The following is a 5,354-nucleotide window of genomic DNA, read 5'->3' on the forward strand; positions in this document are numbered from 1 at the left end:
GAGAATCGGAGATTGATAGCTTTCAAGAACCAGTGGAAAGGAAAGACTTCTTCCCTGCATTCCTTCCTTTCCAAAAAAAAGGAAATTTCTTTGGGCAAAAAACCTTGGTAGTTTTCAAACAAATCCAATGTTGGGCCAAGCCTTGCCAGCCGGTAATAGCCAAAGGCATAAAAGGGGGAGATAGGGAAGAGGAGATTAAGGATAGTCACTCCACTCCATAGATAGTGCACACAGATTCTTCTTTCATTTTCCATTCCTTTCGGGTCGAAAACGCGGGCTGCTAGTGGGGCTGTGCCCATTCTCCCTCTTCTTCCGCTTTACAACCGGAATAAGGAACCTTAGAATTCACCCTACCTGTCGATGAAAAAATGGGATTTGAGAGGAGCTGAAAGCCACTTGACTCTAAGGAGAGGACCACCAGCTAGCGGATCAGAAAGATTTGTATGGAATGTCCTACTCCTGCCTGAGCTTTCCGATCAACCAATCCCCTATTTCAGGGACATCTGTGTTAGGTAGGCCCAGAGATCACTGATTAGTCGAATGAGCCCATCTCTCTGGCTTATCATTTGTTGGTCGATCCGGCTGGGGGCTCCTGCCTCTCTATGGGGGCCCCTTTTTTTAGACTAGTTTGCTGCTAGGAGTCCCTAGAGTCGAATTAATAATCAATAGAAGTCCCAATAGAAGTTGACTGACCTGGATCTTCAATCGACGATCTACTGCTCCCTCTTAATAGCAGATGCCCATGCTTTAATTCGAAAGCCCTAGCCATCCCCAGGTATTCAGTGTCTGGTTCGATAGGACCAGGAAGAGAGGACTCTTTTTTTTCCTCCTCCCTTCAGTCCAGTTTGAACCCGTCCCAACAACGAACACCTTCCTACTGCAAGGTGAGGCTCTGCCCTTCCCCTAGAATCCACTCCGGGTCGGAGGAGCAACTAGTCAAACTTCTTGAGTAGCCGAGATATTGAAGAACTCACGTTTGAAACAATTCTTTGCCTCACCCTGAGATGAGAGGGAAGGTCGATTTGACTCGAATCCTGGACCTGATCTTGAATCCTACATCGGTTAATGATGCGATGGGGGAAGTTTTTCTTTTTTCATCAATGCTAGCCCAGTCGAGGCTCATCCATGCCCAATCCCGATGGGCCTTCGATTTGCCCCTACCCTAGCTCTATAATCCACCCGTCTTCCCCAGACCCTGAAAGCCCTCCGGGGGCCTAGCCCTCTTTCTCCACTCGAGTCTGAAGTTCAGCGGCTTTCATCGTTGACGAACACGTGCGCTAATAAGACAAACAAATGGAGAGTCTATGCCTTGAATGAATCAGTAACAACGGATTAGTGGAATGAGGGATCAAGAGACGGATAGGGAGGGAATGGCCTATCAATCATTGGTTGACCTTCCCTTGAACCAGTCTCGGAGCTCTCAACTGAGTTGCTTAGGTTCTGGAATTTCATCTCTAGTTGGGGCTTTCGATTCGAAAAAATGTGGTGCGGGTTCATCTCTCTCGACCAGTTCAGGTGAGAGGGAGGATGTAATTCAGCTCAACCTACAGGGAGAGGGAGGGTGATCGAGGGGACCCACACTTTTGATCTCTTCTCTATGGCGGGAGGTTTCTTTCGTATCAAGAGTGTGTTGGGGAGGCTAGGGAAGATGGATTGGATCGAGAGGCGATGCTTATGCCTCTTCTTTCTCGATAGGATTCCCATCATTTTCAGTCTACGGCGAAGGAGACAAGGGCGAGGCACCGAACATGTTCTACCCTCAACCTCAATCCGTCATTAGTAATCTCAATTCGCTTTTCCTATTCACTAGTACACTGCGCGCTACAACTAGCAGCCCCTTTACTAGGTTGGGAAAAGGCTAGCGCGCTAGCGCGCAACGGCTGATGAAAAGCCAGCAACTTCTTAGGAGTCAGATAGGTTTGGAACCCTATACAAGGGGCTACTTGCTGCTCGCCCCTATCTCTAAAGTGGCTTATGCACTCCACTTGTTACCACTAAATGACGAAGCCAGGAGCGGAAGGAGGGACTTGAACCCTCAACCTCAGCCTTGGCAAGGCTATGCTCTACCATTAAGCTATTTCCGCCAGCTAGGGTAGTGGCGAAGCACTACTGAGCAATTCACGTATCACTTGATACGGACGAATTCTGTTTTTCCGCCGGACCGCAGTCTTGACCTCCGATCGAGCTACGAACACGAGTAGATAGGCATTTAGGGGGGGAGAGGGTCGGCTGGGCCTGCCTTTTCAATCAATCTCTGGCCGCTCAGTGCCGCTATTGGTGCGAGTTGTAAGGAGTCTTGGTCTTAAGTCAAGCTGGGGCGTCATTTCATTCTCGTAACGGGAATGAGTGCACCGCAAGACCAGACAAGTTGCTCCCTCGCCTCGCAGCGGCGGCATCTGTCTTTTAAGTTAAGTCATTTCCTAAGACGGCTCCTCTTATTCTACGATAATCCAAGCTGCAGCGGCACCTCACGAACTTCTTACTGGGGCAGTACTATAATAGGCATTTGCGAGTGTTTGGATGCACGTGTTTTGTTCATATTCCTGCGCAGTTAAGAGAAAAATTATCCCCAAGGCAACCACTTGTGTCTTTCTTGGATATGCTCAGTCCGGGTATATATATGCTATGACGTGAAATCCAAGAGAGTCGATGTATCCTTAATGCTATCTTTAATAGGGTCACCTCATATTTTCCTTAACCTAATTAATCAGCCCCGGGGGAGAATGATGATGGAGATGTATTGCGGCCTTCTCCTATTCATCAACTCGAACCTCATTCTTCTGCAGTTGATGTTACGGATTAGCCTCACTCTTCAGGACAGCAGCTTTGCTCAGCATTTTCTGCCGACTGTCAGCCTATTCAGCTAACCTCAGAGGATTCCTGTCACCCGGCACAGCATGTTTATTCTCGGCGGCGATTACAGCCTCTTTCCCAGGGTCAGGCTACTCCAGAAGATCAGCAGTCTAGTCCAGTTGCTTCCCTTCCAGTCGCTTCCTAAAATTCTGGATCCCGCTCTCAGCTTCGTCGATCCTCTCAAGTTTCTTATCTTGTTGAAGGCTTATGAATCGTTTTCCCCAAAACAAAAGATCGAGCTTACCTCATCTCAGTTCAATCTTCTCATGAACCTGAATCATTTGCTGAAGCCTCCAATCATTCTTGCTGGAGAGATGCTATACAGGAAGAAATCAATGCCCAGGAAAAAAATAATAAGACTTAGTCTCATTGCCTGCAGGGAAAGAAGCCATTGGCTGCAAGTGGATTTACAAGATCAAGCATAAAGCAGATGGCTCGGTAGATAGATACAAGGCTAGATTAGTAGCTAAAGGATTCCTTCAAGAATATTGAGTCGAACCCCTTTCCTTACAGTCAAGTGGCCCAAGGGCCCCTTTAGAGATAGGGAAAACATTTGCTTCAGGTTACTAAACACCATTCGTGGCATTCTTGCCTTGGCTGTAATCAAAAGGTGGCCTTATTTCAATTTGACGTGCAGAATAGAATGCCTTTCAACAACATAAGGGAAGGGGGCAAAAATAAGTTTCTATTCAGCCTCCTCCAACTCCAGGCTTCTCTTCTCCTAGGAATCCTAACTTGGTATGCAAGCTCAAGAAAGCGATTTATGTTACGGCCTCCGGCAAGCTAAAGCAGGCACAAGATCTTGGTTTGAAAGGTGACAGCAGCATGTATAAGAGCCGAAATAGGAGTAGAGGAAGGAGCCGGTTTTCAAATAAGTAAATCGGATCATTCAATGTTTATAAGGAGGTCGACATCAGGTATTGTCCTTCTTCTGCGTGGATGACATTGCTTTCTCTAGTAATGACTTAGCTTCGATAAATGAGCTTAAGAGAAGATTAAGAACCCAGTTTGATATGAAAGATTTAGGAGACTCAAAGTCTCTTCTGGAGATTAAAGTGATGAGGTCGCAAAGAGTTTTGGAACCCAGTGCAAGTATTCATTGGATTTATTGTCAAAAGCTGGTCTTTCTGCATGCAAACCGGAATAAGATCTAAAATTAGCCTCAGATGCAGGAGAGCTATTGGATGACCCATCTACTTGCAAGGAGACTTGTTGGGACTCTTTTCTACCTGACTAATTATCGCCCAGACATTGCTTACACTTACAACATAGGAGGGAGTGATCAGCCGATTTTTATATGGACAAGCCGAGATCATCTCACTTAGAAGCTGCTTTTCGGATTCTGCGATACATCAAAACCTCACCGGGAAGAGGTTGATTCTTTTCTACGTCATCCTCTCTTCAGCTGTCTTGTTACTATTATACTGATTTCATTAAGGCAGTAGATTATTCTGATTGGATTTCGAACATCGTCCCCATGCCCAAGAGGGATGGACGTGTTCGCGTATGCATCTATTTTTCTCAATAAAGCATGTTCCCAAAGATGATTTTCCACTGCCGAACATTGATTTGCTTATGGACAAGACTATTGTTAAAGTATGCCTACTACTCTTTTCTGACGATTCGAAATTCTCATCGTCGGCTTCCTCTCCCTGTAGGTCGAGCTTCCTTTTCAGCCCTCTCACTTCATTCGAGCGGAATTACATCCACCCTCGAGGTAGAGTTCGTTTTGTAATAGGAGCCCCGTTGGGCTTTTACGGAGCTTGGCCTGCTTTCGCATTAACTCACCATTTGGTGATTTGGTTCGTAGCAGCCCAAGTATATCCAGGAGTTCCTTTTACACGCTACGCTATCCTCGGCGACGATATCGTCATGGAAGATGCACGGGTGGCTGAGCGTTATCGCGAGCTAATTCCGCCACTGAATATTCCATTTTCATTAGAGAAATCATTAGTATCGTCAGTTGGTGCTTTGGAGTTTGCTAAGTGGTTCTTCGTACGCGGAGTGACTAAGGACTTTTTTCCTGTCTCCTGTCACATGTTAAGATCCTTAGTTAGTTCCATATCCCTTGTTCCTGTAATGAGGGCTATTATGTCTAAGAATCTTCTATTGTCGTATCGTTTACGGGAAGCTGGGTACCGAGTGTATACTCGACGCACGGCGCCTCCTAGGAGATACTGGAATCGGCATTTCCTCGTCTTTCACTCACCAAACGGTGTGTGTCCTCTCCCCTTTTGGATCTGGTTAAGCGCAACCACTGGTAAACACTTAACCTCTTATCAACAAGGTATGGTGAAGGGACCTGATTAGGCTCTTGACCCCTCGATTCTCGAGAAACTCGGTGATCTCGAAGTTTTTCGAAGCCTGGTCAGAGTACAACTGGTTAGGGGGGCATGGGTTTTGTCCGAATGGATGAAGTCCATTCTCTCTTACTGGTCTTGGTATTACACTATCGCGGAGGAAAAAAAGACTCTCATTGAGGCGCTACTTAGCCCGTAGGT

General features: G+C 46.5%; 1 non-coding gene across 1 annotated transcript; it reads right to left on the reverse strand.

Annotated features, from left to right (window-relative positions):
• Window positions 1-2,012: 2,012 nt before the first annotated feature.
• Window positions 2,013-2,084, reverse strand: TRNAG-GCC (transfer RNA glycine (anticodon GCC)). Its single transcript has one exon. It is a non-coding gene; the product is annotated as a tRNA-Gly (tRNA).
• Between the last annotated feature and the right edge of the window lie 3,270 nt (window positions 2,085-5,354).

The sequence above is a fragment of the Solanum dulcamara genome, chromosome 6 (genome assembly GCF_947179165.1).
Source record: "Solanum dulcamara chromosome 6, daSolDulc1.2, whole genome shotgun sequence".
Classification (NCBI taxonomy): domain Eukaryota; kingdom Viridiplantae; phylum Streptophyta; class Magnoliopsida; order Solanales; family Solanaceae; genus Solanum; species Solanum dulcamara.